The 25,953-nt window shown below is 50.0% G+C and overlaps 1 protein-coding gene and 1 pseudogene across 15 annotated transcripts in view; both read left to right on the top strand.

The window, feature by feature from the left end:
- The first annotated feature begins 969 nt into the window (after positions 1–969).
- The window catches only part of FAM49B (family with sequence similarity 49 member B), a 172,462-nt gene continuing 147,478 nt past the window's right edge, over positions 970–25,953 (top strand). For 5 of the 15 annotated variants that reach the window (XM_021942615.2, XM_031669740.1, XM_017962301.2 and 2 more), the window contains exon 1: positions 1,100–1,286. The gene's annotated coding sequence lies outside the window, so the exon portion shown is untranslated. Of the gene's footprint in view, positions 1,287–25,953 lie in introns of all 15 variants that reach the window. The other 10 variants (XM_021942621.1, XM_021942622.1, XM_017962310.1 and 7 more) reach the window with 7 other exon arrangements.
- Positions 12,821–12,871, top strand: LOC116268729 (annotated as a pseudogene).

The following is a 25,953-nucleotide window of genomic DNA, read 5'->3' as shown; positions in this document are numbered from 1 at the left end:
ATAGCTGGAAGTGGAGGTGGAAAGACAATGGAAGCTTTTGATGTAACCCTTTTGATACGCTGCTAGAGGAGAGCAGAAAGATACTTGAGAGAACATTGTCTATCTTCCTGAGAAATTTCTGGCTGAATGTCAAGATGATAGGATGGGTTTCTGGGCCAGGGGAGCAAGGCAGAGGGAAGGAGAGTATCAGTTTCCTAGGCACGTCCTGTTACAGGGAGAAAAACACAGTATTCTCCATTCTAGACCAGGGGAAAGATGAGGTCTCCCATAACACCTGAAACTGGAATTACGGTGAGGAGCTTTTTATGTGGGAATTTCTGTACTAAATTTAAAGTCCTTGGAGAACCGCTTAGGGTAGCACTGACAGCCCACACCCTCCCCTCACCCCGCTTTATTTTTCCTCTGGCATAGCACTTAGCACCATCAGACCCATCAGATATTTACGGCCTATCCCTGCTGCCCCTCCCGGGCAGGGATTTTGTCTTGGTTCGCATCTGCAGCTCCAGGGCCTAGAGCAGCCCGGGCACTTAGTAGGCCCAGTGAGTATCTGCGGGAGGGCTGAATGGGTGCGTGGACAACATTCCTCTTACTGACCCCCCTGCGAGGTGAGCCAGCCAGGGACTGTCACCATTCCTGAAGTCCAGGTGAGGGGGAAGCGACCCAGGGCCAGGAACCTGGCCGGTCCGAAGGTCTGGAGACCGGGACTCGAGCCCAAGCCCTGCCTGACAGGCCGTGACCTTGGGGGCCACCCCTGCCCCTCTGAGGGCCGGGTTTCCTCCTCGCACAATGAGGGCAATGACCCCCAACCGCAGCGCGCCCCGCGGTGACTTGCCCAAGGTCACCACCATCCCGGGCCCGTGGCGCCCCGGCTCGGGAGGACATGGGCCAGGCGGGCGCGGGGTTCTGGGGTGGGGGCCGGCGCAGGGCGGTCCCGGGGCGCGGCGCGCGCTGACGCCGGGGCCCCGCGATGCGGCGGGGACTGGGCGCGGGGGGAGGCGCGTCGCGAGGCGAGCGTCCTCCTTTTGTGCGAGCGCCGGCGGCTCGGCTTCTCGAAGGTAAACAGCGCTTCCTCTTCCTCTTCGCCGCGCCTCTTCCTTTTATAGTTATTTCTCGCCTGGCACTCGCCCGGGCCGCTGCTGCTGCTGCTGCCGCCGCGGCGGGGGCAGCTCGCAAACCTGTGGCGGTGACGTGAGCCCCGCCAACCCGGAAACGGCGGCGGCGGCACCGGAGGCTCCGAGTCTCCTGCGCTCCCGCGCCGCGCTCCCCTCGTCCGCCCGGGCCGCCAGGTACGTGGCGGGGCTCTGAAGGCGCCGCCGCCCGGCCAGCCCGCGCGCGCGCCCCTGGAGCCGATTTGCTCCTGGAGAGGGCGCGGGGTGCGGGGCGCGCGCGTGATGGGTGCAGGGAGAGGCTGGGGTGCAATCCGGGCCGCCGGGCCGGGCGCTGCGGCGGGTGGACAGGGGGCGCCGCCGGGGTGGGGGCGTCCGGGCCGGCGGGCGCGGGGGTCCCGGGGGAGGCTTCTTGAGTGCGCGGGGGGTGGCGGGCGGACGCGAGAGGAGCGGCAGCGGGGCCGCCGCCCGGGTTCACCCAGCTGCGGGGCCGGCGCCTGGTGCGCCTCGAGGCAGGGGGCGCTCAGGTCGGGGTGGCTGGTCCTGGGCAGACCCTTCCTGCGAGCCAGGTGTCGGCGCGGGGACTGACCCAGGCAGCAGCGCTGGCCCCCGGCCACCACCCATCAGGGGCTTGGAAGGCCAGTGGCATTCGATTTGAGGAACTAGAGGGGGTGAACAAAATCTCCATTGGCCTCAAGACTTCCTCCTGGGGTGGCCACCCGCCTATGTTTAAAGAGCACTTCCTCTTCGTCTTTTATCTTTTCATCATCTTTCTTTTTAAATGGAAGTTCAGTGTTAACGGGTGGGTACCCTTGCAGCCTGCAGGGCTTTCGTGGGGCTGTGTACACATACACTGGGGGTGGGAGAAACCTGTGTGCCCTTTGAAACGTGTGTCCTGTGTCGGGGTGGAAGGAAGGAGGTCTTCCCATGCTGGAGCTTCTTGGGGTGTGTTTTTGCTACCCACCCTGCTGCGTGAGGTGGAGGGGTGCGGAGGGATAGAGTGGGAAGCTGGGGCTGCGGAGGAGTGTCACGTGCACTTTGCACCCATATTTAATTCCTGGCCCTGCCGTTTACTAGCTGTGTGACCTTGGGCAAGTCGCTTACCCTCTCTGAGGGTCCCGTCTGTAAAATGGGCTGCTGCGAGTAGGGCCTTGAGAAAACCAGCGTAGATTTCCTGGCCTGGAGGGGGCGCAGTGATAGAAAGTGTCATTGCCAGTCACCTTGAATTTCTGCATCCCCAGCACCTAGAAAGGGTGCCTTGGAGCACGTGGGAAGCACCCCATGGATAATTGTGAGATGAACGGGTGGGTGGTGGATTTTGAGAGGTGAGCCAGTGTGCTTCCACATTTTGGCTTCCTTGCCCTGTAACTTCCATCCACCATCCCCAGGGAGCAGTTTTGCCATGGGAGTTGGATGGACTCCTCCCCTCTCTGAGGAAGACCATCTTGTGAAAATATATTGACTCCCTTGTGAAAAAGGGCTTAAACTCTGACTTTGAGATTCTCCCATTCTTGGAAGATTGCACTGGGGGAAAAATAAAAAGAAGGCATCATTTTGATTGCCACTGCCAGATGACTGACTGAGGCCAGCAGCCAAGGCTGAGCCAGGGCTGACGGCTGGGATGGTTTCCCAGGCCTGGGGTTCCTGTAATGTGGGGGAAGCCCGGAAGAGGTGGCTTTTCTACCTTGGTCGGCATGCAGAAGTGGTCAGCTGGCTTGAGTTTTCTTCCTGGGGAGACACGTTGGAATTTGCACTCTAGATCCTTGTTGGGCTCACAGCACGGAGAAGGGCAGAGTGTGTGATGCAGGAGGCTGCCGTGGGTTCTAGCACAGGGAGACTTGGAAATGGTTTTCAAATAAAGGCCGATATATGTTTCTACCCTTCACTTTGGGATATTTTCAAGTAATTTTGCTCTCTCTGACAGCCACCCCTTCTCCTTTCTCAGCTCCCAAAGTCTTCTGTGTACCTCTCTTAGGATCCTTAGCTATGTGGGTCCCCCAACTCCCGAGCCCTGTAAGTGCTACTATTATTTTTAAGAGACAATAGCAACGTCTTGCAGTTTGAGCCTGTGCAGACTCATTTTGTTTGTGTTTTGGAGAAAGGGTCTCACGGTATTGTTGAGGTTGAAGTCGTGAGGTGGTGTGATCATGTCTTACTGCACCCTTGACCTCTCAGGCTCAAGCCATCCTCCTACCTCAGCCTCCCAAGTAGCTGCGACCACAGGTGTGCGCCACCATGCCCAACTAATTTTTTAATGTTTTGTAGAGACGGGGTCTCCCTGTGTTGCCCAAACTCCTGGGCTCAAGGGATCCTCCCTGCCTTAGCCTCCCAAAGTGCTGGGATTACAGGCGTGAGCCAGTGTGCCCGGCCCAGGTTCATTTTTAATGACTGAACTGTGGAGTGGTCAGGGTTACCTGTAAAGGAGAGCTAGGGTTCTCATTTTCCTGAGACTTAGAGAGAGTGCAGGACTTGACCCAAGACCTTCAGTCAGGAAGGGGCAGATTGAGGGTCCTCACCTAAGTCTTCGGCCTGCAGAGCTCACATTTCTTCTTGCAGACCCTGAGTGATCTTTGTGCTTCCTCTGGCACCTGACTTGCTGCCTGGCACATGCAGGAAACGGTATGTGTCTTTGACAGAATGAGCAGAAGAATGATGGGTTCCCCTTTGCTCTTTGAGGATGGACATTCTTTTTCCATCTCAAGGTCAGCACACTGGCCTGCAGTTGACCTTGAAATGGTTCTCCTGTGGTTCCTCCCTGTGTGGAATCCTGGTCCCTGACAGCTCTTCTATCAGGATCCAGAGACCCATGCACAGGAAGCACAGGAAGGATGCCCGAGGGATGCCGGTGCCAGGAGGTTGTGGCCTCACCCGTGCTCAGCATTACTGCCATCTCGTTAATTGAAGAGACCACCATTCATGTGGCTTTGGCGGTCTGGGACTTGGCTGTCTTCAGCAAAATCATCCACCACTGAGCATTGTAAAGGAAAATTCATTTTAATCTGAATTTTCACTATCTCTTGGCCGTGCAGCCTTCGAGAGGTCACTATACTCTCGGCACCCTCTTTTCCTCATCTCTAAACAGGCGAAAGAATCCCCATCGGTTTCCCAGGGCTCCTGAGTAAGAGAGTAAGATCCAAATTCATACCTCGGTTTTCTTTCTCACTGCTCGTGTGCATGGAACCAGGTTTGTTCCCTTCTTGGAGCCTCAGTGTTCTCATCTGTAAAACGGACACATATGTCATGGGGTTGTGTTGCTCCTGGCAGTAAGGTAAGCGAAGCCCTTAGCGTAGGCCCCTGTTCCCATTGCATAATAGTGGTCCCCATCCATGATTTTTGTTAACAACAGTAATAATCACTGTTTCCTCAGCAAGCGTATGGGCATCTCAAAGGCCAGATTCATCTCTCTGTTTTAGCTTGAATTGGAGCTTCTTCTTTTTTTTTTTTTTTTTTTTTGAGACGGAGTCTCGCTCTGCCGCCCAGGCTGGAGTGCAGTGGCCGGATCTCAGCTCACTGCAAGCTCCGCCTCCCGGGTTCACGCCATTCTCCTGCCTCAGCCTCCCGAGTAGCTGGGACTACAGGCGCCCGCCACCTCGCCCGGCTAGTTTTTTCGTATTTTTAGTAGAGACGGGGTTTCACCGTGTTAGCCAGGATGGTCTCCATCTCCTGACCTCGTGATCCACCCGTCTCGGCCTCCCAAAGTGCTGGGATTACAGGCTTGAGCCACCGCGCCCGGCCGAATTGGAGCTTCTTGAAAGAAAGAAATTCGGGTGGGAGGAGTGAAGGGTTGATTTTTTTTTTTCTCTTCCCTAAAGGGGATACTTGATAAAGGCCTGTTGAAGACAGACTCCTTCTGATCTTGTTTTTCATTCATTTCTCAGGGTAAGGGCTGTCCCCCATCCCTGTTTTTCTGTCTCTCTTGTAAAGTCCCCTCTTTATGTGTCTGTGACACTCATTTCCTATCTTCTCATAACCTTTGCATCGACTTCTTCCTGCATTCGGTTGAGACTTTCCTTCTCTGGGCTCTCAAATGGACCAGGTCCTTTTGCTTCAGTAGAACTTTGGCAATTAAGTCTTTGATAGTCTTAAAACAGGTGATTGGCCGCCCCAGGCTGAAAGAAAGGCCTAGGATGCACGAGGTTAAGAGCAATTTTTTTTCCTCTCCTCCTTTTCTCCTTCTAGAGGCAGTGAAGGTTTGGGGGCCCTGCAGCCTGTGTTCACATCCTGGCTCTGCCACTCACTAGCTCTGTGGCCTTGGCCAAGCGACTTCCTTTCTCTTTGTCTTTCTCTTCATCTTTCAAATGAGGACTAACAGTCGCCACCTGGAAGTGTTGTTGTGAAGATCAACCCAGAGGTTGTATGGACAGTGCCCAGCAGAGAGCATGGCACCTAGTAGGTGCTCAGCAGTGTCTGTTTCTTCCCTCGGCCCCTGGTGCTCTTTCTGTCCCTCCCCTGGTCCCATCATCTGTCCCCACATCCATCGTCTTGCCGTCCCCGGACAGAGCTTCAGTTTCCTTTGGGAATAGAGCCTTTGGCTGGCAGGTCATTCCTAGATTAAAGTTGGAACCTCCAAGCTTTATGAAGTCCAAGTGTGCTATTTTAAACCAATTGTGGACTTTTGTGTGGTGCTTCTGCTGAATGGAAAGATAATTGTACCAGAGCTTGTCGAGAAGAGTAAATGGGCGAGTCGTGGAGCTTACATTCTGTCCCATTGATTTTTTTTTTTCCTTCTTTTGGAGGACTTACTAGCTGCCATCTGCTCCTTGAACATCATGTTCATAAATATATAAATAATCGAAGTTGATGAGGAGGTTTGCTTAAAGAAGTGTTGCTGAGAGTGATTTTTATAAATATTTAAGATAATCTGAAATCATTAAAGGAATTGCGGGGTTTATTAAGAAACTGAAGACGTGTTTTGGAAAGGATCCTTTTCTTTACAAGCTGAATAAATGTCAAGAGTAGAGAAATGAGGGAAGAGAGCTTTCTGAGCGTGGACATGAGACCCATGCTGGTGAGTGGGCAGCCAGTCTGTCTGACTCTGCCAGGCCTCAGCGTTCTTTTTTTTTTTAATTTTTTTTAATTTTAATTTTAATTTTTGAGATGGAGTCTCGTTCTGTCGCCCAGGCTGGAGTGCAGTGGCACAATCTTGGCTCACTGCAAGCTCCGCCTCCTGGGTTCACGCGATTCTCCTGCCTCAGTCTCCCGAGTAGCTGGGACTACAGGTGCCCGCCACCGCGCCCGGCTCATTTTTTTTTTTTTTTTAATAGAGATGGGGTTTCACCGTGTTAGAGACAGTGTTTCTCCATATTGGCCAGGCTGGTCTCGAACTCCTGATCTCAGGTGATCCACTCGCCTCAGCCTCCCAATGTACTGGGATTACAGGTGTGAGCCACTGCGCCTGGCCACCTCAGCATTCTTGAAAGCTGCTTGGGCTTCCTTGAGGGTTGGAGAGGGCCAGTGATCAATGTGTGCCAGGAGTCCCCCCGGGGAGCACACATTTCATATTCTGCTTGTGAGAGTCAGTGGCGGGCTTCTAGAAGGTTCTTAAGGCAGATCTCCTTTGGTTAATGATGGGCTGTGTTTTAGTGAGACCTACTAAGGCCCACAGTTCTGGAGGCTTCTAGGTGGTAGAAGCAAGGGAGGGAGGAGTTGGAGGATAACTTTCCAAACTTGAGTGTGCTGTGCATCACATAGGGATTGCCTTGGAGGTTCTGAGCAGGGACTGGGGCGGGCCGAGATGCTGCATTTTGAACACTTTTGCACATAGTGTGATGCCTCTGGATTGTAGACCATACTTTGAGTGCAGTGGGCCAGGAAATCATCCAGCCTGACCTGCTCCCCCTCATTCATTCGGGAGCCGGGCTGGTGCTGATGGTGCAAATCTGTATATGACCCTGGCGGTTCCCGAGGTAGCTTAATGGAGGAGGCAGGCATGCGAAAACACATACGACAAAGTGATGAAGGCCTAGGACGGCCCTCAAGACAGGCGACAGTGGGAGCAGGAAGGGGTGGTAGAGAGACCGCCTCTGCCTGCCAGCAGGTGCTGAATAAGCCCAGGGGGGCCTAGATGCTGTGAGCCATTGAGATGGGGCTGCCTTCAGGGAGGGGAGGAGGAGAGGCAGTGTGAGCTGAACATCTCCTCCACGTGATGGTGGCCTGTGAGGACTGAGCAGAAGAAACCCCATTCTCAGAGTTTCAGGCCTAAGCATCCAGTACATCCACACAAGGGAACTGGGACTCCCCAGGGGGAAGCATCTTGACCAGGAGGCACAGTCAGGACTGGAACCTAGGCCACCGACTTCTGAGCCTGGTTTTTGCTCACCGCTCCACAGTGCTGCCGTCTGCATCCACTGCTGTGTTTAGCAGTAAGGCTGTGAGAGCAGGAGGATGCTGAGGACCGGAGTCTTTCCCTAGTTCAAAATGTACCGCTGTCCTTGACCTTCCTTCAGCGGGGGACCAGACACTTAAATCCATGGTGAAAAAGAAGGCCCAACGTGGGAAGAGTGACAGCTTTGAAATCAACATAAACTGTGCCAGAGACTAATCTTCGTTCTGTCTTTTCCCCTTCCCGGCACCAGCATCCTTTGATAAGAAGGTGGGGGAAGGACAGTGAGGGCCCCGTTGTGCAGAAGAGTTAAGGATGGGAAAGGCTTGGGTGGCAGGAGGAAGAAAAGTGCCATTCTTTCCTCATCTGCTTAATAGAGTCTCCTGCCACTGGCTCTGTCTGGCCGATTTGAGTTCTTTGAAATTTACATCCAGTGCTCACTCAACGAAGCCTATTGCGTGGCAGGGCTGATGGAGCCCTGGCCCTGCTTCTCAGTGCTGCATGACCTTGGACAAATCACATCCCACTGCAGAACCAGAATTGTCATTGATGAAACTGGCCTACTATCACCTGCTTCCCTGGAATGTTTGGAGGATTGAGTGTGATAATGTGTATCAAAGCATCTAGCATAGTCTCTAGCAGAAACCCTCCATATATACATCCTTCCTCCCATGGGACGTAGTCACGGCTGGGTGGGAGCTGTATGATTTGTCCAGGCCTATCCTTCTGGCAGAGATGGGATCTGAATTTAATGCAGGGGGGAAGTTCTTCAAGATGCTTTTGGGCCGGGCACAGTGGCTCACATGTGTAATCTCTGCACTTTGGGAGACCAAGGCGCATGGATCACCTGAGGTCAGGAGTTCAACACCAGCCTGGCCAACATGGTGAAACCTCGTCTCTGCTAAAAATACAAAAATTAGCTGGGCGTGGTGGCGGGCGCCTGTAATCCCAGCTACTCAGGAGGCTGAGGCAGGAGAATTGCTTGAACCTGGGAGGCAGAGTTTGCAGTGAGCCAAGATTGTGCCATTGCACTCCAGCCTGGGCGACAAAAGGGAAACTCCGTCTCAAAACAAAACAAAACAAAACAAAACAAAGATGCTTTTGAACTCCTCAGGTGGCTTTATGAAAAATGAAACACTGCCATGTTAGTGGTTGGCACCTTTGAAAAAGGACAGTGGCAGGTTGAGAAGCAAGGACCTTGGAACCAAGGAGGTCTTTGATTCAGACCTGATTCCCTGTGAAGTCTTTTGCACATTGCATAACTTCTCTTGGCATCTTAGTGTCTGTTTCCCAGCTTGTTGTGGCTGTTAGGTCAGAAAATGTCTGAATGTACCTGGCATAGGGTCTGGCATCAGTGGATGCTCAGTACTTTGAGTCCCTGGTCGGAAGAGCCTCAGTGCTGGGACTCAGGGAGAGGAACATGTAGACTAAGGGAAGTTTCTTTACCAGCCCCAGCTTTGCTCAAAACCAGAGTTGAAGTAGAATGCAGGAGACGACGTGGAAGTGAAACTTGGGCAATAACTTCCTAAAATGTCTGCTTTGCTCCCCTGAACTCTGGTTTTGTGTATTGCCCTCTGCTCCTGGGACACCAGAGACCAACCAGTGTGTAGACAGATCAAACAGGCGTGCAAATGAAAGAATCAAATGGAGATTTCTGTTTTCTGAAAAGTGGTATTTTACAGTCATTCCTAAACATGCCTTCATAACTCTCAAGTTTTCAGGTCTTGAGGGAGCAGTGAGATTCATCCTGCCATTCAACAACAGAACAGTCACTGAGTGAGCACCTACTGTGTGCTAGGCCCTGTGACAGATCCACGTGGGGAATGATACTGTGTGCCCCACAGCCACCCGACACACGTCCCTGAGGCCTGAGCAGCCTGGAGAGTGAAGGAGTTTGGGTTTATTTCTTTGGGTTAACTTAAACTCAGCCCTTCTAGGCCCATTCTTCTCACTCAGGAATTGGAGAAGTTTTTCTGAGGGGTTTGGAATGGGATGGCAGGGAGAGTCACCAGACACCATGAATGACAGGCCAGTGGGTTGATGGTGGCGAGTGGAGCAGGAGCTAAGGGGGTGAGGTCACATTTCTAGACTATGTGTGCAGGCAGCTATGGACCTGGCAGAAAGCCCCTCTATTTTTATTTTATTTATTTATTTATTTTTGAGACAGAGTCTCGCTCTGTCACCCAGGCTGGAGTACAGTGGCACGATCTCGGCTTACTGCAACCTCTGCCTCCTTGGGTTCAAGCAATTATCCTGCCTCAGTCTCCTGAGTAGCTGGGACTACAGGCACCTGCAACCATACCTGGCTAATTTTTGTACTTTTAGTAGAGACGAGGTTTCACCATGTTGGTCAGGCTGGCTTCGAACACCTGACCTCAGGTGATCTGGCTGCCTTGGCCTCCTAAAGTGCTGGGATTACAGGTGTGAGCCACCATGCCTGGCCTGAAAGGCCCTCATAACAGGGCTCCCATCAGGATCACATTGTGGGTTTCTGTGATTTTTTGGTCTCCTTTATGGCAATATTAACTTTCTTTTATGGAGCATGGAGCAGGTGTCCTATACTTTGTTTTTGTTGTTGTTGTTTTTTGGAGACAGAGTTTCGCTCTTGTTGCCCAGGCTGGAGTGCAGTGGTGCAATCTTGGCTCACTGCAACCTCTACCTTCCGGGTTCAAGCAATTCTCCTGCCTCAGCCTCTCAAGTAGCTGGGATTATAGGCATGTGCCAACACGCCAGCTAATTTTGTATTTTTAGTAGAGACAGGGTTTCACCATGTTGGGCAGACTGATCTCGAACTCATGACCTCAGGCAATCCATCTGCCTCGGCCTCCCAAAGTGCTGGGATTACAGGCGTGAGCCACTGCGCCTGGCTGTGTCATGTACGTTGAATATTTTATTTCTTACTTTCATGGTAACTCTTGTGAGGCAGGTCATATTATTCCCATTTTACAGATGAGAAAACTGAGAAAACCTGGAGGCTAATAAAAAGCAGAGCTGGAATTCAAATGTGCCAGGCCAGCTTCAGTGCCCACCTCCTGTGTTTGCTACCTCCTTTGGGTGAACCTTGAATGTAACTGGAAAAGTCTATGAATGGAGTTGTGTAGCCAAGAGCAGACACTGCTCCTGCTGGACCCTGCTGGGAGAGGGCGGTGGGTTTCTCAGTGGGCATCTCATAACAACGGGCATTTCAGCAGCCCTCAGGGCCAAGAACCACCTACTGCAAACTTGTCAGCCAAGGAAGCTCAGAATTTATAATTGCGGTTGTAAGTAGATTACTTGAGCTAATTTGAGCGGTGAGGTTTTTGGTAAAGTTAGTGTGAAACTGACTCATACTAATAATCTACTTCTTGATGCATTTGGTGTTGGGATTTGTAGCACTTTGCATTGTCTGCATATATGCATCCGCACAAGAAAAGATTTGGGGGAAAGAAAGGTCCTGAGACCTTACACTCTGGGGGATTGAATTTGAAAGGAAAATTTCAATGTTTGGATACTGGTCCATGTAGACTTGAGCAAATAAGGTGCACATGGGAGTTAGACCTCTGCTTTCAAGTTCCCCCACCCATTTTCTATTTGTGACCTTGCCAGCATACTCTGTGCACGTGTTCCCTCTTCTGCAGGATTTCTTTAATCTGCTCATACCTTGGGTGTTCTTATGCTTCCTGGGTGGGAGGGTCTATATATATATATATGTGTGTGTGTGTGTGTGTGTGTGTGTATATATATATATATTTGTGTTTTAGTAGAGATGGGGTTTTACCATGTTGGCCAGGCTGATCTCAAACTCCTGACTTCAGGTGATCCACCTGCCTCAGCCTTCCAAATAAATAAATATATATATTTATATATATGTGTGTGTGTGTATGTGTAAATCTCTCTCTATATATATTTATTTTATTTTATTTTATTTTTTTGAGATGAGAGTCTTGCTACGTTGCTCAAACTGGACTCACTCTCCTGGGTTCCAGTGATCCTCCCACTTCAGCCTCCCAAGTAGATGGGACTCTAGGTGCCACACCACTGTACCTGGCAAGCCAGGGTCTTTGTGTTCTTTTCTTTTTCTTTTTTTTTTTTTTTTTTTGAGGCACAGTGTTGCTTTGTCACTCAAGCTGGAGTACAGTGGCGCGATCTCAGCTCACTGCAACCTCCGCTTCCTGGGTTCAAGCGATTCTCATACCTCAGCCTCCCGAGTAGCTGGAATCACAGGTGTGGACTGCCACGCCCAGCTAATTTTTGTATTTTTAGTAGAGACAGGATTTTATCATGTTGGCCAGGCGGGTCTCAAACTCCTGACCTCAAGTGATCTGCCTGCCTCGGCCTCCCAAAGTGCTGGGATTACAGGTTCCCAGCTTTTAATTTTTAAGGCACAGTTGGAGCCGTGAAAGAAGAAGCATCTCCCAGCTAGAGGTGACCCACCCAGGGGCCCCATCAGCCTAGATGCTGAGGAGGTCAGTATCTCACACAATGTAATCTCTTGTTAGAATCTCGCTTTGGGGGCTCTGATTCCAGCCGAAGGTGGAAGACTGTTCGGAGGCAATGGAGGCCCAGAGAGGTGATGTGTGTTGTCCAGTATCACACAGGAGTGTGACAGTCATCTAGGCCAGTCTTTGTTTAAAGAAGGAGGGACCAGGCCAGGCACGTGAAAGCCCGCTAAGGGACCCAGCAGTGAAGAGGGCAAGTTCTCTTGACCAGACAGCCTGCCCCTGGGAGGCGGGTTGTGAAGCCACAAGGCCCTGCCCTGGCACCCACGAGCCTGGGTCCTGGTTTCCTGTTCTGATCTGAGCTGGGCTGGTTTTCTGCTAGTTCCTGACAGACAGACACATGCCCCCAAGACCTAAAAGCACCCAAGGAGAAGAAACTCTGCTGAACAGAGTCACATCTTCACGGTGAAGTTCAGAAGTCAGCACAGTAGGCAAAAAAAAAATAAATAAAAAAATCCTGGCCGGCCGTGGTGGCTCATGCCTGTAATCCCAGCACTTTGGGAGGCCGAGGCAGGTGGATCATGAGGTCAGGAATTTGAGAACAGCCTGACCGACGTGGTGAAACCTTGTTTCTACTAAAAATACAAAAATTAGCCGGATGTGGTGGCACGCGCCTGTAATCCCAGCTACTCGGGAGGCTGAGGCAGGAGGAACTCTTGAACTGGGGAGGCAGAGGTTGCAGTGAGCTGAGATTTTGCCACTGCACTCCAGCCTGGACAACAAAGGCGAGACTCTGTCTCAGAAAAAAAAAATTCCTGACAATCTCCCGAGTTGCTCCTGAAGGCTGGTTTTCCATGCACTGGTTTTGTGTGTCTGGTGCTGTACTGAAACATCAATGAGTCAGTGCATAATAGAAACAGCAGTAGACAATCTACAATAAAGTACAATGCACAATATACAAAAAATGGGAAGCAGAGTGCTATAGCTCTTTTAGAATTTGTCCAGCAGGCTTTCCAGTTTCCCTACACTAAAAAACAAAACACAAACAAACCCGTAGAAACAAATACAAACAAATACAATAGGCAAAATACACTTTTATATTATTTAAAGTTTTTAAAATTGAAAAAGAAAAGCATTTGGCCCTTTGAGTATAGCTGAATTCGGCTCAGTGAAATGAGGGTATGGCTGGGTGGCACACGTCTGCCGTCCCAGCTACTCAGGAGGCTCAGGTGGGAGGATCGATTGAGGCCAGGAGTTTGAGACCAACCTGGGCAACAAAGGGAGACCCCTGTCTCTAAACAAAAAAAAAAAAAAAAGAGGGTACAGTAGAATCCCACTGTATGTTTGATGCACTGAGGACATCTTCAGAATGTGCAAAGTTGTCTTGATACCCAACAGGGGTGTTATCTGTGTAGGTGTGATTATCCCAGGGTCTCTCATGCCTGAGTGTGATAACCTTGGAGAGAGTTTTTGGATATCTAGTTGTCTGATGTGAGAGACAGAGTGGACAGAGGGAGACAGCCTTTCCTGACCTGGTGACGCCTAAATAAATAAACAAACAAACAAATAAATAAATAAATAAAGCAGAGTCTCTTTGGTTACCGCAGCCCCTAGATTTAGGCCCCTTCTGACTTTGTCATTGTTCCTGCACGTTTCAAGTCTGCAGTTGAAGGCCCCATCCAGGAGTTGATGTGAAAGGGCTTCGGCCTCCTGGGTCTTTGGATTTGATCCCACAGTCCCTGAGGCCCTGCCTGAGTGGACCTGTCTCAAAATAAATGAGTAATAAACGAGGTGTGACCTGTGAATGTCCCCCCACGGTCCTCCATGATCGATGTGGTTGGAAAATGCTTCTCTCTAGATAAACGAATCATTGGCTCAACACCTTGGACACCTAAAACCAAAAGAAGAGGAACCTGATTTTTCGTTTTCTCTGATCATCCCCAAATAGCTGCTGGGTGAGGAGGGAGCATTTGATTCCACCGTGGAGCTTATTCTCGAGTGCATTGTGGAGCTCTCATTCAGCAGGGCAGAGCTGAAAAGCACCTGAGATTGTGCAGCCGATGTGCAGAGACCAGAATGTTCCATAAGCGCTCACTCCAGAGAAAACCCAACAGGTGTCCCTGACCCTGCCCTGTGGTGACTGTGAAAGGTGTCACCCCAGTGAAGGTACATGCATTTTCTTGCTGGTGGCCAACCAGGTGACCTTTTGAGTCACCCTTCTGGGCAACTATTGCAATTGATGTCAAGAGCCATGAACATCTTCATAACCTTTGGCCCAGGGAACCCACTTTGGGAATCTTTCCTAAGAAAAACAGTAAAAAATATGGACAAAATGTTGCATAAATATTTTTAGCTCAGCTTTATGTTATTGTTGTTAAGACAGGGTCTCACTCTGTCAACTAGGCTGGAGTGTAGTGGCATGATCACGACGCAGCCTTGACCTCCAGGGTTCAAGCAGTCCTCCCACCTCAGCCGCCCAAGTACCTCAGTTTTCAATTCAGTTGGGAACAGCAGTGGTTCCCTAATCTGATTCCATAGGCTTCTTCAGAATCCCCTGGAATAACTACAGGTACTCACATAGATTGGCAAGCGTCATCTCTAGAGGCAGAAGCTGGGACCACAGGTGCCCGCCACCATGCCTGGCTAATTTTTTTATTTTTAGTAGAGATGAGGTCTCACTGTGTTGCCCACACTGGTCTCAAATTCAAGCTCAAGCCACCCTCCCTGCTTGGCTTCTCAGAGTGTTGGGATTACAGGCGTGAGCCATCGCACCTGGCCAGCTCAGCTATTTACAGTAACAAAATAAATGGGAAATAATCTAAGTGTCTGACAGTAACCACCTACTTAAGTTATGCTTTAGCCGCGTGGTGGAATATTACACGGCCACGCAAAGTCAGGGCCATGGAGGCTGTGAGAAGACTTAGAAAACCATCTGTCATTTATAGGAAACAAGACTTTGAGTAAATAGACCAAAATGGTGTCAGAAGTTGTGTTAGGGAGATAAGAATATGGAGATATTCTTTCCCTTTCTCTCATTTGCACATTTTTTTTTTGGAATGTGATTATGTTACTTTTATTGTAAGAAAACCTCCCCTTCTCCCCTTCTTTTTTCCTCTCCACTAAGAGTCTCCTCTTCCTTTCTTCTCTTCTGTTGCCCAGGTTGGAGTGCTGCGGTGTGATCACAGCTCACTGCAGCCTCGACCTCCCTGCCTCAGGTGATCCTCCTGCCTCAGCCTCCTGAGCAACTGGGACCACAGGTGCATGCCACTACATCTGATTAATTTTTAAATTATTTGTAGAGGTGGGGTCTTCCTATGTTACCCAGGCTAGTCTAGAACTTCTGGGCTGAAACAGTCTTCCTGCCTTGGCCTCCCAAAGTGCTGGAATTACAGATGTGAGCCACTGAGCTTGGCCTCTTTTCTTCTTCTCTAAGAAACCTAGAATACTACTGCTTTCAGGAAAACAGAGAAAACCAAAGTTTAGATTACTTCATAAAAGATATAAAACAAAACAGTTCAATTAATAAAACTTAGGCCCAGGCATCCCTGAGGTGGAATACTGACAGGTCTGATTAAAGAAAAACAGCTAGCAATTCTTGAATATATCAGCCACCACGGACCATCTCCTAGATCTACGCAGAAGACATTATTGTTGCCATTTTATAAATGAGGAAACCTGGCGTCAGAGGGAGGTCACAAGATTTTTCTAGATTTTTCTAGAATCTCATCATTCCTTCCAGTCAAGCAGCTGATAGGATTAAGGAATCTAGAGACACCCCCGTAGCAGTAACCGTCTTCAGGTCCTATAGAAATTATTTGCAGGGCCAGGTGTGGTGGCTTGCGCCTGTAATCCCAACACTTTTGGAGGTCGAGGCGGGCAGATCACTTGAGGTCAGGAGTTTGAAACCAGCCTGGCCAACGTGGTGAAACCCCACCTCTACTAACAATACAAAAATTAGCCAGGCGTGATAGCGCACGTGTAGTCCCAGCTACTCGGGAGGCTGAGGCAGGAGAATTGCTTGAACCCGGGAGGCGGAGGTTGCAGTGAGCCAAGATTGTGCCATTGCATTCCAGCCTGGGTGACAGAGTGAGACTCTGTCTCAAAAAAAAAAAAAAATTATTTTCAGGGAAAGGTAAGATGAATGAGAGCCACTAATGAACAGTTGCCAAGCGTTTTCTGTTTGGGGACTTTATGTAATTCCAAAGCAAAGTGAACTTTGGTTCAGGCAGTGGGAGCTGTGTTCCGTGTGTTCTCAATGGAAGATGAGTGACCTTATGGCTCCAAGCACCTGACCAGTCTCTCCGCTCCTGCCTCCTGGACGTCTGGGAGCAAGGGTGCAGAGGGTGTGCGCAACCTCTCTTGGGGAGAGGGGCCACTTTTCAGAACCCTCTTCCTGTGCTCTGTGATGGGAGGCAGGGGCAGAAGAAAAGGACGCGTCTGCCTCTGAGAAGCCCATACGGAGCAGACAGGAGCAGACAGACGAAGGCACCCCAGCGGGTGGCTGAGCTATAACCGTTTATGGGATTGCAAATTTCGAGACAGACTCTTAGGGTGTGTGATGCAGCCCACTTGTCATCTTTGCCTGTGTTTTGGAAGGGTTAGGATTCAATGCTCCTCAGCCATTTTTTAAAGGGAGGCACCAAATATAGAAAGTACCTGGTAGGTAGGTACCAAACATATGTTTGATGAATGAGTATATGAGTTAATTTTCTACTTTGGGTGGACAGTTATATTTTTGGGTGGACAATTTTTTATTATTAGATTTTTTTTTTTCTTTTAGAAACAGGGTCTTGCTCTGTTGTCCAGGTGCAAGCATGGCGCACTACAGCCTCTAACTCCTGAGCTCCAGGGATCCTCCCACCTTGGCCTCCCAAAGACCTGGGACGACAGGCTCTCTCCACTGTGCCTGGCCGATAATTTACATTGACATCTTCATTTATTTATTATTTTATTTTGAGACAGAGTCTTGCTCTGTCACCCAGGCTGGAGTGCAGTGGTGCAGTCTTGGCTCACTGCAACCTCAATCTCTTGGGTTTAAGTGATCCTAGTGCCTCAGCCTCTGAGTAGCTGGGACTATAGGCTTTGAGCCACCATGGCTGGCTAATTTTTGTGTTTTTAGTAGAGATGGGGTTTCACTATGTTGGCCAGGCTGGTCTTGAACTCCTGGTCTCAGGTGATCTGCCCACCTCAGCCTCCCAAAGTGCTGGGATTACAGACGTGAGCCACTGTGCCTGGCTTAAATTGGCATCTTTAAAAATATTCATTTCATGCCCAGGATTTATCATTTTGATGTGTGTATGTAAGTATTTCTGTGATTAGATGCAAAAGGGGGACATGTCTTAGCATCTCAAATAGGCATTTATTGAATGTCCAGAAAAAAATCGTAGGTTTGCCCATTGTCTTCCCTGTCTGTATCCCCTACCCCACCTTTCTCTTGTCCTCACATCTGGGCTCTCTGCTCCTCAGAACCTGGGAAAGGAAGTGATAATTAAGTCAGCTGCTGTGGCTGAAGGAGTGAAGAATGAACCCAACTACTTGCTGAGCTGGGCCCTGGGCTCACCAAGCTGAGTCATGCCGAGTCATGCAGGCTCCTTGTCCTTACAGTTTCGAGGGTCAGAGGAAGAAAATGAAGGACTAAAACACAAGGGGAACACGGTGACAGTAGAGGTTTCTGCTGAGTGTACATCATCTCATTTAATCCTCATCAAAACCTTATGGGAGGCTGGGTGCAGTGGCTGATGCCTGTAATCCCAACACTTTGGGAGGTAGAGGCGGGAGGATTGCTTGAGCCCAAGAGTTCCAGAGCAGCCTGGGCAACATCAGGAAGCCCCCATCTCTACAAAAAAATAAAAATATTATCTGGGCATGGTAGCATTCACCAGTAGTCCCAGCTGTTCAGGAGGCTGAAGTGGGAGGATTGCATGAGCCGGGAGGTCGAGGCTTCAGGGAGCTGTGATCGTGCCACTATACTCCATCCTGGGCAACAGAGTGAGACTGTCTCCAGCATATTAAAAATACAAAAGCACAAAACCTTGTGGGAGATTCCATTCAACTTAGCCAATCGTTGGGGGTGCCCACCAGGCAGGAAGCAATTCTGGTAAAAGGTTTAGTCCTGGGAGGAGCTGGGGCCTGTGACAGTTCCAAGCTTTTCATCATCTGAGGTGTCAATTGCATCTGCTCCTTGGCTGCTTGGTGCACATGGGCCTGTGGGTGCTTGGTGCTCATGGGCCTGGCCTCTGCATCGTGTCACCAGCCCTGCCATTTGCTCACTCTGTGTTGCTGGCGGGTCATGTCACTTGTCTGAGCCTCCCTTTCCTTCCCTGTGGACAGCAGTCCTGAGACGGGCCTGGTGAGTGCAGTTCAGCATGTTTGTTGCAGGCCCTGGTGTGTTGTGGGCCCTGGTGACTAAGGTCGGCTCCTCCCCACTGGCCATACCTGGAGGGCGCTGTCACCTTGCTGCTCTCTCAGAGGAGTATGGCTGCCTACTGGGAGGCAGCTGGGGTCTCCTAGTCTGTCCCTGCTCCTCTGCCCCTTCTGCCTCCCACCCTGCCCCATGTTACTCTCAGAGCATGGGACAATTCCTCTGTTAGGGTGAATAATTGAGCGTTAACTCTAGGAACAGACGGCTATGAATAGATGTGAGGGAAGAAAGCGTTTTGCCAAGTTTGAGCTGAGCTGAGGATTGTCGGCGCTGAATTAAAGATGAGTTTCCTGGCTCTCTGTTCTACTTAGCATTGATCAAGCACCATGTCTTGAATTTTCAAAAAAAGAAGGAGAAGAAAAAAGTCAGAAAGGGGTTTAGATATTTCACCTGAGGTCAGGAGTTCGAGACCACCTTGGCCAACATGGCGAAACCCCATCTCTACTAAAAATCCAAAAAGTAGCCAGGCAGGGTGGCACATGCCTGTAATCCCAGCTACTTGGGAGGCTGAGGCACAAGAGTTACTTGAACCTGGGAGGCAGAGGTTGCAGTGAGCTGAGATCATGCCACTGCACTCCACCCTGGACGACAGAGCAAGACTTCATCTAAAAAAAAAAAAAAGAGAGAGATGAGTTTCCTTGAAGACACTGCAAAGCCAACAACTCCCAGGGAGCCAGATTAAAGCACCAATGGGAAATTTCATCAGCAGTGCTTCATCAAAGGCATTGATTGTTTTCTGGGCCTCACTGGTTCCTCTCCCATTGTTGTCCTTAATTGCGGGAACTTGTTCATTAGGGTTTCATTAAGGCTGGCCCTGGCTGTCACCCCTCCTTTGCTCTCTTTGATCACTGCAAAGTCATCCACTTCCTTGTGGAATCCTCAGGGTTCCTCAACATCTTTGCCACTCATGTTCAAATTCAGACCAGACCTTCATATATTTCAGAACAGGGTCCTCCTCTGCACCCAGGTACCTGCTTGGAAGGACCTAGTGTGTGAGAAGCTATTATTGGGAGGAACCTTAGCCTGTATCTGGTGCAGTGGCCAGATGTGGACACTGAGGTCCTGAGAGGAGCTGACAGTGAGTGCTCTGGAAGGGGCAGCCTCAGTTTCTGAGGTTTGTTTGTTTGTTTGTTTTGAGACAGAGTCTGACTCTGTCAGCAGGCTGGAGTGCAGTGGAGCAATCTCAGCTCACTGCAGCCTCTGTCTCCCGAGTTCAGACGACGATTCTCTTGCCTCAGCCCCCTGAGTAGCTGGGACTACAGGCGCGTGCTATCATGCCCAACTAATTTTTGTATTTGTATTAGAGATAGGGTTTCGCCATGTTGGCTAGGATAGTCTCGATCTCTTGACCTTATGATCCGCCCGCCTTGGCCTCCCAAAGTGCTGGGACTACAGGCGTGAGCCACCGTGCCTGGCCTGTTTCTGAGCTTCTTTAGGTGCCTCTTGTAATTTGAGCACAGTTTCTTCCTCCAAAGGCTGTCCCCAAGGAACCTGCAAATCCACAGGATTTTAAATGCAGTCTTGACAGGCTGTGTGGCAACCTAGTGGCAGGAGGGGGAGGGGACCCACATTAGCTGCATCGTGATTCTCTGGCTCTGTCCAGAGGAACTTAGCACGTATCTCCCACCAGGGACCAATTAATTCTGCAGGAAGTTATGGTTTACATTTTCCCCTGGAAGCTCAGGCCCTGCACACATTTATGTGCCTTGGCCCTCAGAGCATCCTCCTGCAAGTTTTGTTTAATCACAGTCATGATTGAAAACGCACAGCATTTTCCGTGATTTTATTACTAGTCCTTACCCACATTTCATCTGCTTTCCCTTAAACACTTTTTTGGGTCTGTGTTTATAGACCCTGAATAAACACAAATCCTTGACTTTAATTAGGAAGCCAGCAATGGCCAAAAAAGGAGGCTTATTCCGTCTGTTTCTCTTCTACTGTGGATATTGAAAGGAAAGTGAATGACGACAGGGGATCCTGCAGTAGACAATAGAGTGGTCTTGGGGTGAAGGATTGTTGGCGTCTCCTCATCCCCAGTAGACCATGTTCCCTGGGTCAGCTTAAGTGACATCTTGAATAGATCACTTGGTCTCCCTCCCTCCTTCCCTCCCTTCCTCCCTCCCTCCGTTCCTTCTTTCCTTCCTTCCTTCTTTCATGAAGGCATACCAGCTTTTCATAACACCATTTCATGATGGTATCTTAGAGGGCAGTGATTTTTGCCTGTGTTCACGCTGGTATCTCTGCACTTAGAATAGAACATACTCTAGGTGTTCAGTAAATATTTGTTTAATGAATAAGTGAGTACCTGCCATTCCATCATTAGGAATCCTTTTCTTTCTTTTAATCCCAGGCTTCTATCTTCAGGGTATCTTAAAAAAAATACCCCGGAGGGAGGGTACAGAATACATTAGATCCCAAACAGTAAGTTGGTCACAGGAAGAGAGATGGAATTCTACGGGCTGCGGGGGAGGGAGGACTCAAAGCTGTCTGGTATGTAGAGAGTTGGTTTGGAAATTGGTATAAAGAGAGTGAGAGTAGAGGTCCAGCTAGTTTACTGGCAGTAATATTGTGGGCAAGTCACCCAAGCTCTCTGAGATAAATGTCCTAATCCACAAATGAGGAGGGAATGATAATGCCAGATTCTTACCTTGAGTCTCCCCTGCCCTTTCCCACTTGGCTTCTGTTTCCCCATGGCCCCTCTGTCCTCCTGGGTCTTCCCACTCGCACTTCCTCAGGACATCCATTCTGCTTCACTGTGTGCCAGGCACTGTACTAGGCTCAGGGACTGCAGTGGTGGATGGAGTAGATGAGTCATCCCAGGACCTCAGTGTCCACATCTCGCCACTGCACCAGAGACTGGCTAAGGTACCTCCCAATAATAGCTCCTCACACACTAGGTCCTTCCAAGCAGGTACCTGGGTGCAGAGGAGGACCCTGTTCTGAAATATATGAGGGTCTGGTCTGAATTTGAACATGAGTGGCAAAGATGTTGAGGAACCCTTTTGCATCTAAACCAGGAAGTTTAGATAGAAAGAGACCCAGGGCTGATACAGGGAGCTGTGATCTAGGAAAGTCTGGGCTACTGTGGGCCTGTGGGGTGTGAGGTAGGGGTTGGGGGACATTGATCCCAACCTGATAGGTTAAGGAGGGCTTCCCATAGGAAGTGACAACCAATTGGGTAGCAGCTGTGTTTAATTACTGTTTAGATTATTAGCTCTAAGCAAAGTGCCTTGGTGTTCAATGAATGAATGAAGGAGTGGATGCCTGTAAAAGTGTCTTATAAACTGGAGTGTGCAGCGCAAATGGTAAGCGCTGGTATTATGATTGTGGAGGGTGGAGCAGGGGCACCTAAAACAAGCTTCATCTCCCAGTTTCCTGAGGACCAGCTGCTGACCGAGAGCTAAGGTCTGCCCAAGAGCACAGCCAACTGGCATGTTGGCGTCAGCCTCTGTCTCTTGTCTCCCACCCAGGGAAGCAGATTGCCATCTACCATGTTGACATCTTTAGCCTACCCAGTAGCCCGCAGCCCTTCCTAAGAGGACCTAGGTTTGCACATCAAGGCCTAGTCCTTTGGACCATGGTTCTAGGGTTGGTGGCTGACTAAGGAGGTAACTGACTGGAAGGGTGTGTGTGTGTATGTGTGTGTTTAGAAATGTGTGATGCCCAGCAAATGCTAAAAAACATCTGGAACGTATATTCACATCACTAACCCTCCATGACAGTTGCCATCCCCAGCGAAGCCTTCCCTGTTGTCCTCTCCTCCAGCTTACTGAACTTGTGGTCAGGGATGGCAACTCATTCATCTTTGTAACTCCAGTGTCCAGCATGAGGCCAGGCACATCTGGGTCTTGGGACAGTTTGCTGAATGAATGAACAAGCTTCAGATAATGTTATTCAGAATGTAGCTGATGCTGAATGGCTTCTAGGGTAGGGGAAGAGGGATGTTTCTGGAAATGACCTTTTGCTACTACTTTAGATGTTTTGCAATAGCAGATGCTTGAAATTCTGCTTCACACTTGTTCTCTGTGGTGAGAGATGAAGAAACACTTCCTTTGTTCACACTTGGCTCTGAGGCTGTGTAGACATGCAGAGGCCTCTCCCTCACTTCCGCCACCCTGGGAGCCCGAGTCCATTCTGTAGGACTCTGTAGGACTCTGTCATGGCGTGATGGCGCTCAGGGGTCTACCTTTACTGAATTCTGCAGCTTCGTGGGTTGGTGGGTCTTATGGGTACTTTTTATATTTTGGGGTGCTCAGCCTCCCACCCACCTTCCTGGTTGGGGGTATCCTCAGTGTGTAAGTCTTGGAGGGAGGCAGAGCCTCTTCTGCCAGTATGGAAGCTGAGGTGGACAAGACATTCTTTTTCGCAGCCTGTGGCCTGCTGAGGCTCTGCCATGTGACCTCAGCTTGGCCACATGACCACTGCTACCTTCAGCTCTGACCCTGGGCTAAGTACTGCACAGATGCAGGGGCAGGAAGAGGTTGTTTAGAGTCAAGGCCCAGTAGGAGTGGCAGTGTCTGCAGCAGACGTCCCCTGACGTGGCCTTGGCCACATTCTCCCCCTGCACAGTATCCGTGGTCCTCTGAGCATGGCTCTGCACTTTGCCTGTTGATTCTGGGAGTTTCTCATATCTTCTCATCAAAATCCTCTTTTCCATAAAATAGTCATATCTGATTTCTGTTGTCGATGTTCCATAGCCTTGACTGGCGTATGCCACCAGGCTGTAGCAAGGCACCCTGTGCCTGCTTGTGGGCCTTGGTGACATGGTGAGACGGGGAGCTTGGGTGCCTCTCTGCACCTGCCTCCCATTCTGGGAGGTAGATAGCCCCCCAGCCTGATGCCATGCCTTGAACACCCAGGCTTCTGTGGTTCAGTTCCATAGAGGTGAACCCATCTTCTGTGTGGCAGGCACTGTGCTAAGCACAGGCATGCAAAGATAAAGAAACCTGTATCAGCTTCCCAGGGCTGCTTTAGCCATCTCACAAACTGGGGACTCAACAGACATCTAGTGTCTGAGAGCTGTTCTGGAGGCTGGCAGTCCAAGGAGAAGGTGCCAGTAGGGTTGGTTCCCTCTTGGGGATGTGTGGGAGAGTCCGTTCCATGCCACCCCCCCAACTTCTGGAGTTTTGGGGCAGTGTTTGGCGTACCTTGGCTTGTAGGTGTGACACCCTCTGCCTTCGTGTGCACGTGGCCTTCTCCCTGTGTGTGTCTGTGTCTTCACGTGCGTATCATCTTACTGGGGCCCACCCTACTCTTCTGTGATCTCATGCTAACTCATTACATCTGCAAAGATCCTAAATCCAAATAAGGTTACATTCTTTGACATTAGGGGTCAAGACTTCAGTGTATGAATTTTGGGGGACACAATTCACTATATAGCCAAGAAGTAATCCTGGACTTTAAGGAGCTTACAGTCCAGAGGTGGAGACAGACACACAATTGGATGATGGCGTCCAGATGGTGGGAGAATTGAGGGAGGTAGGCAGAGGTGCTGTGGGGGCACAAGGACTCCTTTTATTTTTGAGACAGGGTCTGGTTTTGTCTCCCAGGCTAGAGTGCAGTGGTGCGATCTCAGCTCACTGCAGCTTCCACTTCTTGGGTTCAAGTGCCTCTCCCACCTCAGCCTCATGAGTAGCTGGGACTACAGGTGTGAACCACCACATCCGGCTAATTTTTTTTTTTTGAGAGAGTTTTGCCCTGTCGCCCAAGCTGGAGTGCAGTGGCATGATCTTGGCTCACTGCAAACTCCACCTCCTGGGTTCCAGCGATTCTCCTGCCTCAGCCTCCTGAGTAGCTGGGACTACAGGTGCCTGCCACCACACCTGGCTAATCTTTGTATTTTTAGTAGAGCCTGGGTTTCCATGTGTTGTCCAGTCCGGTCTCAAACGCCTGACCTCAAGTGATCTGCCTGCCTTGCCCTCCCAAAGTGCTGGGATTACAGGCGTGAGCCACTGTGTTCAGCCAGAGTTCTTTTTTTTTCATTTTTTTTGAGACAAAGTCTTGGTCTGTCACCCAGGCTGGAGTGTAGTGGTGTGATCTCGGCCCTCTACAACCTCTGCCTCCTGGGTTCAAGTGATTCTCTTGCCTCAGCCTCCCAAGTAGCTGGGATTACAGGTGCGTATCACCACACCTGGCTAATTTTTGTATTTTCAGTAGAGACAGGGTTTCACTATGTTTGCCAAGCTGGTCTGGAACTCCTGACCTCAAGTGATCCAGCCGCCTTGGACTCCCAAAGTGCTGGGATTACAGGTGTAAGCCACCACGCCCGGAGGGGAAGATGTTAAGTTCTATAATGAACAAGATGAATGAGAGGGTGTTTGCACCCACGGTTACCCTGGTGACCCCAGCCTTGCCCATCCACAGTAAGCCCTACCTTTGTTTTGTAGAATTTAAAGGTAGCCAGGAAACGCTGTGTTACCAGAGAGGAAAGGTTGCTCTTCCTTCTTGCTGTGTATTCCTTTCGGCCCTGGCTGCCAGGAAGCTCAGAGCCAAATCTGTGCTTGGTCACAGCAGCTGTCACCAGCCTGCAGGTTCAGGCCATTTGCTTTGTCAGGAAAATACTGTCATATTTTCTTCTGTTTGTAATCCTTGTGGGTTCTTTTCTTGTTGTAAGCGATCTCAACTGTCTCTTGGAAAGAGGCAAGGTATAATGAACATACACATGATGAAGAAAGGTGGAGATACGGACAATGGGTGATCAGGGCTCCGGAGCTCTGCTGTCTTCCAAAAGTATTGGTCTGAGTTAAATGCTTCTCTGGAAAGACTGGCTGATCTTGGAGATTAGGGATTTTAGGCTCTTGGAAAACGAGGCCTGTGTGTCCTTCATCTCAGGGTCTCCAGCATTTATCACAGTGCCTCACAGTGTTCGTTAAAGAGCGATGAAAAACAGTGAACTAATAGTGATGGCTGAAACCATGTCATCTTTCTGAGCACTGTTCTGAGAGGGGGTGGCAGTAGGGTCATTTCTTGCTCTGACAAGTGGGCAGGGTCCCGACGGGACATTTTCCCCACTTCCAATTCATTTTCAGATTGTATCAGATTTTTAAAAAATGTTTTCATTTCATTTCATTTATTTATTTTATTTTATTTTTAAGGCGGGGTCTTACTCTGTTGCCCAGGCTGGAGTGCCTTGACTGTCTGAACTCAAGCAATCCTCCCACTTCAGCCTTCTGAGTAGCTGGGACCACAGGCATGCATCACCACACCTATCCAATTTTTCTATTATTTGTAGATACAGAGTCTCACTATGTTGCCCAGGCTGGTCTCGAACTCCTTGGCTCATGCACTGTGCGTGCCTCAGCCTGGCCTCCCAAAGTGCTGGGATTACAGGTGTGAACCACCATGCCCGGCCTAAAAATTATTCCTCCACTCCCAGCTAATTTTTGTAGTTTTTGGTAGAGACAAGGTTTCACCATGTTGGCTAGGTTGGTCTCAAACTCCTGGCCTCAAGTGATCTGCCCACCTCGGCCTCCCAAAGTGCTGGGATTACAGGCATGAGCCACTGTGCTCGGCCAGAAATTTATTTCTTACAGTTCTGGAGGCTGAGAAGTCCCAGGTGGAGGGGCTGTGTCTGGTGAGTCTTTTTGCTGGTGGGGATTCTCTGCAGAGTCCCGAGGCTGTGCAGGGCATCACATGGTGAGGGGGCTGAGCCTGCTCACATTAGTAACTCAGGTCTCTCTTTCTCTT

This window comes from Papio anubis, chromosome 8 (assembly GCF_008728515.1).
Source record: "Papio anubis isolate 15944 chromosome 8, Panubis1.0, whole genome shotgun sequence".
NCBI classification, from domain to species: domain Eukaryota; kingdom Metazoa; phylum Chordata; class Mammalia; order Primates; family Cercopithecidae; genus Papio; species Papio anubis.
Note: the sequence above shows the minus strand (reverse complement) of the source record. Positions and strands in the feature narration are given on the sequence as shown.